This window comes from Hippopotamus amphibius, chromosome 6, assembly GCF_030028045.1.
Source record: "Hippopotamus amphibius kiboko isolate mHipAmp2 chromosome 6, mHipAmp2.hap2, whole genome shotgun sequence".
In the NCBI taxonomy this organism is placed as follows: domain Eukaryota; kingdom Metazoa; phylum Chordata; class Mammalia; order Artiodactyla; family Hippopotamidae; genus Hippopotamus; species Hippopotamus amphibius.
In genome coordinates, this window is record NC_080191.1 from 53,201,679 (window position 1) to 53,211,953 (window position 10,275).

Sequence of the window (10,275 nt, forward strand, 5' to 3'; positions counted from 1 at the left end):
CAACAGCATAAAAATAAGACAAAAGGCTTGATCAAACCATGCCTGAAGTCTGACCTAACTCTGGATTTTCATGATTCAGTACATGTCCTTATTGTTTAAGCCAGTTTGAGTTGGGCTTTCTGCAGCTGAAAGCAGTCTTATTAACTAATTCAGAATGTATGACTATTTCTGAAGTCACTTTAGGACCTTCTTTCCATATTATTTCAGGTTTGATAGGTGAAGTCTCTGAATGATCTGAAATCAAGTCCAGGCATAAAGTTCATAATCATTATTGAAAGTTCCACACTCCTTCCCTCAGGCTCTCCAGAGAGAGCGTCACGTGGCCTAACTGCCTTCTTTGCAAATGGTGTCTCTCCCTCCCTCAGTGTGGCCATAATTATCAAATAACTTCTCACCTTTCCCCATGCTATTCCTACTTTAAAATGGAAAACAGAGGGAACTGATGAAATCAATTATGGTATTTTCATATGGCAGAATATTATATATTGTAATATCCATTAAAATAATTTATTTGTTAATTCAGCAAAAACACCTACTCTGTTTCAGGGGCTGTGCTAGGGAAGAATCTTGATGACGGGGGAATGTTAAATATAGACTACAAAAAAAATCAAAGTACAAAACATGCTTATACTACCGATCTTAAATACTTGAAAAAGGAGTGTATACACGTACCTACGTGGAAAATTAGACTGGAAAGATAGTCTAAAAATACTAACAAGGATTCTCTCTAAACCGTGGAATAATGAACAATTTATTTCTTCTTTGTGCTTTTCCATATTTATCACATTTTCTATGATTAACTCCTATTACTTCTGTAAACAGGAAAAACACCCAAGGAAGGAAACTACGCTCATGCCCTAGATAAACTTAATAAACCTTGAAGCGTTCCTTGTCTAGATTCATTAATATTTCTTCTTTCAATGAGCCTTGGTGTTTAATATATATTTATACAAGTTCAACATGTGTATGAACTACAGACAGAACAAAGGAAAGGGATGTTTTTAAGTAATCAGAAAGCCATATTGACATTTAGAATTGCCTTTCTTTTCACGTCAGATTTAAAATTTGGAAAGAGGAAGAAGACTCAGACGGGCACTGCAGACTATGTTTATCCCTCAGGCCTCTTCAAAAGCCTGAGTACATTTCCAAGGGGGCAGGAAAAAGGAGAAATAGAGTGTCATGAGACTCAGCAACCTGAGGGTAAAGAGTAAGTGAGACTCACTCCTTCCATCCCATCTCGCAGGAAGCAGCTGACTACCTTTAACTCTCCAACCAGCTAACATGGGGAAAACCCACATTATGCTGAGACACTTCCAGGGGCTGGCTGGTTCCCATTTAAAAGAAAGCAATTTTCAAAAAGAAAGAGAAGTGGAAAGGAGGATGAAACATATTTATGACTTACATGATAATACAATCATTCATCTTAAAACAGAGTCCAGTAAATTCTTCTCAAAGTGATGGTACAATTCCACAGGCATTGGAATAAAGGAAAAGAATTTGGAATGATAAAGACTGAAATGTTCTACTTGCCTATAGAATTTAAAATTAAAAACTCTATGCAAAAACTGTGTTGCATTACTATAAACTACTTTATTTTGTTTTTACTCTTTTATAAAGCCCTTTCACATGTGTCACTGCATTTGATTCTCACAACCTCCCAATGTGGGACCTGGGACAAATATTCTTCTCCTCATTCTTTATAGTCCCCTTATAAATAAGACCCACAGAGACAGGGCTAGGATGTAAGCCCAAGTCCTATATGATCAGGGGTCTCTTCTACTAAATAACTCCAATTATTCTGCAGATGAGATTTAGAATATATCTCATTTGCTTTCCAAAATATGTTTATTGAACTAGAAAAATTGATTACAGTGGATAAAATTTCCCAAACGTGGAAGCACCCAGTACAGTCTCCATATTCAATGGATGTTCCAAAAATATAAGATGACCGACATGCACTTGATTTAATAAGGAACAGACTTCTTTCGAAAATTATAACCTTTATATTAGATTTTTCATTACTCTTTCCTTTACTTTAAGCTTGCCTGCGTGCTACTGAAAGATTGCATCTTGGGGAATAAAAAAAAATTTGTCTCAAATATGAAAGGACTTGAGGCCAGAGTCTCTTAAGGTAGTAATTTCTTGCTCTCTCTTTTTTAATCAACTCAGTAGAAATTAATTTTGGCCATATTTTTAAAGAAAACCAGTCTAGACCCTGAAGAGTTCATGTGTAAAATGAAAAAGAGTAACATTAAAAGCCACACAACCATCCCCAAATTTTCCTGCTAAGAAAACTGCCGCAGTGAGAATGGTTTACTGCTAAGAGACAAGGCGGTTTGGGTTTGGTAACGACTGAATCCTCCTCTCAACAGACACTGTCTATGGCTGGGAAGTTTACATCTGCACAATAAACAGTAAACATGTCCACGGAAAGGGAAAATCCAATAAACCCCTCAGATAGTTTCAAACACTCAGAATATTTAGGCTCATAAGGATCAATCTTGGCAGACGTGGGAATTTTTCACATTTCCACCTGATGAAGCTTTCAAAACATGTCCTCCTCTCTGGAAACCTGGGCACGTGGTATTCTGCACCCACCTGCCTGTGTGAGTCTCACGAACCTTGTGTGCCGGATGGGAAGAAAAACTTCCTAAAGACTCAGAACTCTGTTTCTTTAAAATGACTCTGCTCACTCCCCACTGAGAACCCACAGTGTATGGACAGGATGCAGCTAAGCTTCCAGCCGTCCAGAAGCTTCCAGGCTGGGGCAGTCAGCACCCACGAACCTCCTGCCTCAGAATAACTGGTGCTTGTCAAGAACGCAGATCCTTGGGCCTCACCCCAGATCTTAAGAGTGAGACTCTCTGGGGACAGGGCCTTGGAATCTGCATTTTAATAAGTGTGCCTGATAATTCCCCTGAAGTCTGAGCACCGCTGACCTCATAGCTACTGGAGGAGCAAAAATAAACACAGAGAGGGCCAGTGAGGGTGGGTGCAAACGATGGTGTGATGACAGGGGCTTGGACTGGTCAGGCAAAACACCTAAACAAGTGCTAGACAGAGAGAGGTTCAAATAGCCGTAACAAAGAAGCAAACGTTCCCCCACATGAGAGAAAACTTAGCTCCCCTTCCAGCCCATGACAGCAGCTAGGGAGGTCTAGACAGTATGGGGAGAACTGCCAGCTGGTCCTGATGCAGAGTGAAACTTCCCCCTTCTCCAGCTACAGGCCTGCAGATCCCACGGGTGCAGGGTTGCCACACAGCACTGCTGTGTGTGTAAACTGAAGGCAGTGAGTCTCTACTCCACTGGTATTAATGATTAGTGCTTAACAGCCAGGTCTCCAGGAAAAATAAAACCCTGACTTACAGCATTTGCCAATTTCCATGGTGTAAATTCTCCCACCATGGCTAATTTCAAGCCATTTAACATGAGATGTCATTGAATATGGGCTTAGGAAAATAGGCACATAATGGCTCATATAAGCCAATACGAGCTAGGTCCAGCACACAACTCTCTCAACACACACACACACACACACACACTTCTCACATAAAGACACTCTCCATCTTTTTTTTTTATTATAGTTGCTTTACAATGTTGTGTTAGATTCTGCTGTATGATGAAGTGAATCAGCTATATGTATACATGTATCCCGTCCCTCTTGGACCTCCCTCCCACCCCACCCCCATCTCACCCATCTAGGTCATCACAGAGCACTGAGCTGAGCTCCCTGTGCTATATAGCAGGTTCCCACTAGCTCTCTATTTTATACATGGTAGTGTATTTATGTCAAACCTAATCTCCCAATTCACCCCTCCATCCCCTTCATCTTTATATATATATATATATATTTTTTTTTTTTCCTTCTCAACTCCTATGTCTAAAAGAAGAAAAGTGTGCCTTAACTATTCTTTGCTAATAATGTACATATTAAGAGGGCATCCTTTTTTATGCAAGAGATGATTTTCCCTAATTAAATGAAAAGTCTGAATCCAGAAAATGTTCATCACAGTTAACCTATCTATTTTTTTTAAGATTTATTTTAATATTTATTTATTTATTTTATTTTATTTTTGGCTGCATTGGATCTTCATTGCTGTGCGCGGGCTTTCTCCAGTTGTGGTGAGCGGGGGCTACTCTTCGTTGCGGTGCGTGGGTTTCTCATTGTGGTGGCTTCTCTTGTTGCAGAGCATGGGCTTTAGGCACGCGGGCTTCAGCAGTTGTGACACATGGGCTTAGTTGCTTGAGGCATGTGGGATCTTCCCAGACCAGGGATTGAACCCGTGTGCCCTGCATTAGCAGGCAGACTCTTAACCACTGTGCCACCAGGGAAGCCCCGATCTATTTTTTGATTGAACTAAGAAAGTACCTTGTACCTGTTGTGAATAATGGCACATATTAGGCAGAATAATGCCCCCCCCAAGACGGTCACACCCTAATCCCTGGAACCTGTGAGTATGTTAAATTACATGGCAAAGGGGAATTAAAGTGGAAGATGGAACTGAGTTTGTTAATTATCTGATTTTAGGATAGATAATCCTGGATCATTCAGATGAGCCCAGTGTTATCACAAAAATCCTTAAATGTGGAAGGGAGGCAAAAGAGTCAGTGTCAGAGGGGCATGATGTAAGAAAGACTCAACGGGCCATTGCCGGTTTTGAAGTTGGAGGAAGAGCCCACGAGCTGCGGAGCGTGGGCCCCTCTAGACACCGGAAAAGGCAAAAAACGAATTCTGCCCTAGAGCCTCCAGAGAGGACTATGCGGCTGCCCACAGCAGGACATTAGCCCAGAGGCCCATTTTGGACTTCTGACCACCAGAATTTATTATTGAAGACAATAAATCTGTGTTGTTTTAAGCCACTAAGTTTGTGGTAGTTTTTGGCAGCAGTAGTAGGAAACTAATAGAGCCTGTTTTTCAGGAAAGAAGCAAAACAAAGCAAGAAGAGTGTACAACTGGAAAGCCATAAATGGCCCTGGAAGTGCTGACCACATTTGCCTATAGAGCAGACAGGGAAAGCCTGTTCATAGCACTCCACACACACACACATACACACACACACACACACACACACACACACACACTTTATGTCATTTGGACACCCAAAACAAGATCCTTAGCCTGAAGTTAGCACCTGCACAGTAGTCAGAACTGGCACTGGACACTGCTCTCCCGGGCCAAAGGCAGGACATTCAGAAATCCCGGGAGGAATCGGGCAGCCTGTCCTATAGGTGTTTATTCATCCAAGGGTGGGAGAACCTAGAGGTGTAAAATATACACTCTCTCAGAGTCTTTTAAAATTCTCCATGGTGCTAAGAGGCTCATTAGTCAAACATCCACATTTTGCAGACAAAGAATAAGAGAGATGAAGCAAGGGACCCAAAGTCACCACTCAGGTTCATTGGTATCAGAACCAAGACCGCAGCCTGGCCCCTCCTCCCAGCCCTTGGTTTCTCCACTGCAGCCCTGACTTGGATTCTGTGAAGGAAGAGGAAGTAGGGCTTCATTCTACACTTAAGAGTCAAAGAATAGATATCATCGTTTTGAAAAATAGGTAAATTATATAGAATTACATAAGATAGGGAGGAACTCCCAGTCCCCTACCCCCTTACTTTGGCCTCCTTACCTACCCTATTTCTCAATCTTCCCCCAAGAAGAGGCAATACTAAGATGACTTTCAAATGCAAACTTTTTAAATTAATTAATTTATTTATTTATTTTTATTTATTGGCTGTGTTGGGTCTTCTTTGTTGTGCATGGGCTTTCTGTAGTTGCAGAGAGCAGGGGCTACTCTTCGTTGCTGTGCGTGGGTTTCTCATTGTGGTGGCTTCTCTTGTTGCGGAACACAGGCTCTAGGCAGGCAGGTTTCAGTAGTTGCAGCACACAGGCTCAGTAGTTGCAGCCAAGGGGCTTAGTAGCTCCGCGGCATGTGGGATCCTCCCAGACCAGGGCTTGAACCCGTGTCCCCTGCATTGGCAAGTGGCTTCTTAACCACTGTGCCACCGAGGAAGCCCTCAAATGCACATTTGTCCTGGGAAGGGGATCACCAGATTTTAAAATGTCAGACATGGTTACATTCTGTTTTTCCATATGAAGGGAGAAGTAAGTAGCCCAGGACCCACCTCTTCACTGAGACAGACCCCAGCATCACTCTCCTTTGCCTGAGCTTCCCAGTCATGGTACCATGTAGCTGGCCAGGTGATGGTAAGTCCACAGCATGACTTTGGGATGGAGGAGAAAGTTAAGATAGAGACCTGACCCATTGTGAATTCCAGCTTAGACTCATCAGAGCTCTGCTTTGGAGTGGGGGTGTGGGGTAAGAGGTTTACTGGGCACTTGCTTGGCTAATTGTAAAGTAACACTGACTTTTGAATGAACTATTGCTACACACACACAGACAAATCATCCCACAGACCTTACACTGACTCGAAGAAGCCAGACACAATAAAGCATTTTCCATGTACATGAAGATCAAGAACAGGCAAAACTAATTCATGGTGACTGATGTTAGAATAGTGATTACAGGGGAAGAGGGTGAAGGAGTGGAGTGGTATTGACTAGGAAGAGACACAAGGGAGCCTTCTGGGGTGCTGAAAACGTACTCGACCTTCATCTGAGTGGTAGTTACACAGATATATACACACGAAAGACATTTATGGACCTGTGGTTAGAGTTGTGAACTTTACTATGTGTATGCTATTCCTTATTTAAAACAAAATCCTTGTTTACCTTATAAAATGCATAATTTCCATAGTTCTATAAATGAAGGTGTAGTTCTATTTTTAGAGTTTTGAAATCCTAAACATTGGAAACTTAGAAGCTATATTTACTCTTGATTAGGTTGAAAAGTATTTCATCTAAGTTATATTTAATTACAATTCTCAACTTGAATTTTCTTTCTAATTAGAAAGATCAATGGAGAGACCCTATATCATCCATTCTCTCCAACGGGCCCTTTTTTCCTTTGAGGAAAAGCAAGAATTAGATATTTGAAGCATTACCACATTGTGGTTCTTCCACATTTTTATCTATAGAAATCGAGTCTTGGCCAGCATTTAAGATTTTTCACATGTCCTCTTTACTGCATAAATGTTATGTCTTATATCTCTTTTATATAAAGGGACATGAAGAGACATACAAAAGTTGTTTCAGAGAGGTGACTCTTTTGGTATACAAAAATTTTTTTAAATTATCTTATTGAAGAGTTTAAAGGAAATGCTATAAAATATGCTTTTACTGTCATTGGAACAGATGACAACATAACATTTTAATTTTTAAAGACCAAAAGAGCTATTTTAAAAAGCATGTGTTTTTCATAGTATACTTTATACCAATGATTCTAAGGTTTGTATTAAACAGAAAAACAAATTACAAGTCTGGCAACCACAAAGATGAGAGGGGGAGAAGTCTCCTAAGTGAAGGGGATTATAACCAATAGTAAAGTGATGACAAAATACCACGGCGTATCGACAGCATTGTTAAGGCTCCAAATTATATTTAATGATAGCTAACTGATGTCTGGGGGTATAAGAGCCCGTGGATGTCTGACTGTTGACGAAAAGAGGAAAAAGAGAAATGAGGCATCATATCTCCTCCAAAGAACAGCTAAGTGAAACCGATCCAGCTGAGACACAATAGCTTCCAGGGTAAAATAACGTCTATCCTAATTAACTTCATGGATCAAACCCCTATGCCCCCAACCATAGCAGGTACAACCCAGGCTACTTTGTCATACCACAGGGAATAAATTTAGCACCCCGACAGTAGCTCTGGATCCACATTCCAAAGCACCAGTTTAGGTCAGGACTCTTGTCTCTAAGCAGGTGGAACATTGCTTGTCAGAGGCAATTTAAATGTGATATTGAGTATCAGTTGAAGCTCAGTGAAATCCCTGTTCCTTGAAGAAATGCAATATTTACCAGGAAATTGTGAGCTAAGGAAACCAGGTTGGGTGGAAGGGTGTGGATATTAAAGGGTGTCTGAAACTGTTAACAGAGAAACTTGATAAATGCAAAAGCAAGAAGATTATTAGACTAGGAGAGCCACATTCATATGCCAAGCATCAAAGTCAGCCATGATAAAGTCTGCTTTTCTAGGTAAAAATTTCAGATGCTAGAGTTGTCACCTGGCAACTAAATTCTGGAGCTAATGGCGGAAACTTGAGAGGACCTTGTTCCTTGGCTGAATACAAATCCCTGCCATTTTGGGAAAACGATAGGACATCAAGAAGAAGCAAGTCCCCATCACTATCCATCATTTCCAACACCAACCATTCGCTTCCACCATGAATCTGTCCTACACGTGAAAATTAAATCCAAGAGGAAAAACACTGAATTTTGTATTTAAGACAATATTCTCTTAACTCTTTTTAAAAGTTAAATATTCTTTTGTGAAAGAAATATTCAAGTGATCTCATTTAATTCTGTATTTTCCTCCAGGATTCAGACAAAGCACAAATGTTGTGAAGATTATTAGACAAGAAGTTTTGATAATGTTATCTAATTTTCAGAGCTGTTAAAATATTGTTGCTTATTCATAAAAAGGAGTCAAGCTATAGTTGTTACGGGGAAAAAACAGATGTTTTTAATTAGAAATAAATGGGTAGTTATCTCTATCAAAACGGATTTTTTAAACTAAATTTAACAAATTACTATCCAGAACCAGAAACCTCAATTTAATGTGCTACCTCCTATGCACATAACATTATGTTAATATTTTGTGGGAGCCAAGATTCACCAGTCACCACCCTGCAGGAATTTATAGTATGAGAGCTGTGTGCAGGCGGTGAGTTCAGGAGGAATTGGGTCGGGGAGAAGTGCCATTTTAACCAAACCGAAGGATTGGATAGGATATCAGCCTTACGGAGATTGACAGACTATTCCAAATGAATGGTGTGAACAAAGTTTCCCCTAAATGGTGAAAAATAGTCCCTCCTCTGCCCTGAAAACACAGAGTAACTTAATAGGCCTCTTCACTTCCCCAACTCCAGGCATACAATTTCCCTAAAAGGAATTGCTAAAAGCTGGTACGGGACAGGCCAGCGGTACTCATACCCAGAAGTGGTCCCAAGCATTCCGTAGTGGACACGCCTCGCACACGGAGCCATCTCTGCGGGCTGCTTGGTAGGCAGTCAGTTCTGAGGCACCAACCAGATCTCTTCTTGACTTTGGAAACTGGAGAATCTGGCAGGGTCATTTTCTTCTTTCCATGGCATATTCCCAGCCTTCCTCTTGCCAGCTTCTCGGGAGGATCAAGTGAATGTTTTTCAGTTTGTGCTGAAGGCGATACCTATTCTGCATGCCCGTCATGGGAATTCAGAAATGCAAAGGCAGGCACTGTGGGCTGTGTTGGCCTGAGGGCCCCGTGGAAGGGGCAGGTAGTTCCTGATGTGAGTCTCCTGGACAAGGAAGAGGGACAAGGGCCACCTCTTGGGCTCCTTGGCAGGGCCTGTGGCCTGGGAATTCCCTGGCCTCACAGTGAGGCTGGAATGGAAGTGCCTAAGCTTGGTGCAGGGACTCTTGGCGACCATTCGTGGGAGGCACAAACTCCACTGTGAAGAGATAACATCTGCCCATTCTCCGCAGGACTGTGTGCCAGGGTCCCCAACAGAGGGGCTTTATGAAAACAAAGACCAAATCAAATGAGACGTCTAGCATTAGTGGCTAATAATTGGTGACGAATATTCATGATTAATAGAAGGAGCAAGGCAGTTCTCCTTAGGAGCCTAATAGAAAACTGTAACACTGCTTGGGGAGAAAGTTCTTATTCTACGCATTGTAGTAACAGCTAAAGACTCAGGGAACCAAGAAGCAAAGGAAAGCAAGGAATGATATAAATATTGGTGACTCTGCAGAGATGGTGACAGGAATGATGGTTGCATGGCAACCACATCCCATGGCCCAGCAAGGGGAGCCACAGTAGAAAACTGCAGAGACCAAGAGGAGTGGATCCGGGGTGTATGGCATTGGCCTTGGAGAAGAACTTAATGACGTAGGGGAGGAAACTTTTCCCTTCTTGGTTCTTTGGCTGGTCTAATACTTAAATGGACATAAGACAGATTAACAGAAGAAAAACAAATTTAATTTCCAATGTTCAGAAACTCATAAAAATATGAGACTCAAAGAAGTGACCAAAGCAGGCAGCTTATCAAAGCTTTCAGACAAAGAAACAATATGTTTTTTTGTTTGTTTGTTTGTTTTTATTTTTATACACCTTAATTGGACTATAATTGCTTTACAATGTTGCATTAGTTTCTGCTGTACAACAAAATGAATCA

The 10,275-nt window shown here is 41.2% G+C and overlaps 1 long non-coding RNA gene across 1 annotated transcript; it reads right to left on the reverse strand.

Annotated features, from left to right (window-relative positions):
- Positions 1-5,735: 5,735 nt before the first annotated feature.
- Positions 5,736-9,127, reverse strand: LOC130855067 (uncharacterized). Its single transcript, XR_009054221.1, has 3 exons — positions 9,053-9,127; positions 6,122-6,220; positions 5,736-6,030 (listed from the first exon to the last, which is right to left on the reverse strand). It is a non-coding gene; the product is annotated as an uncharacterized LOC130855067 (long non-coding RNA).
- Positions 9,128-10,275: the final 1,148 nt, after the last annotated feature.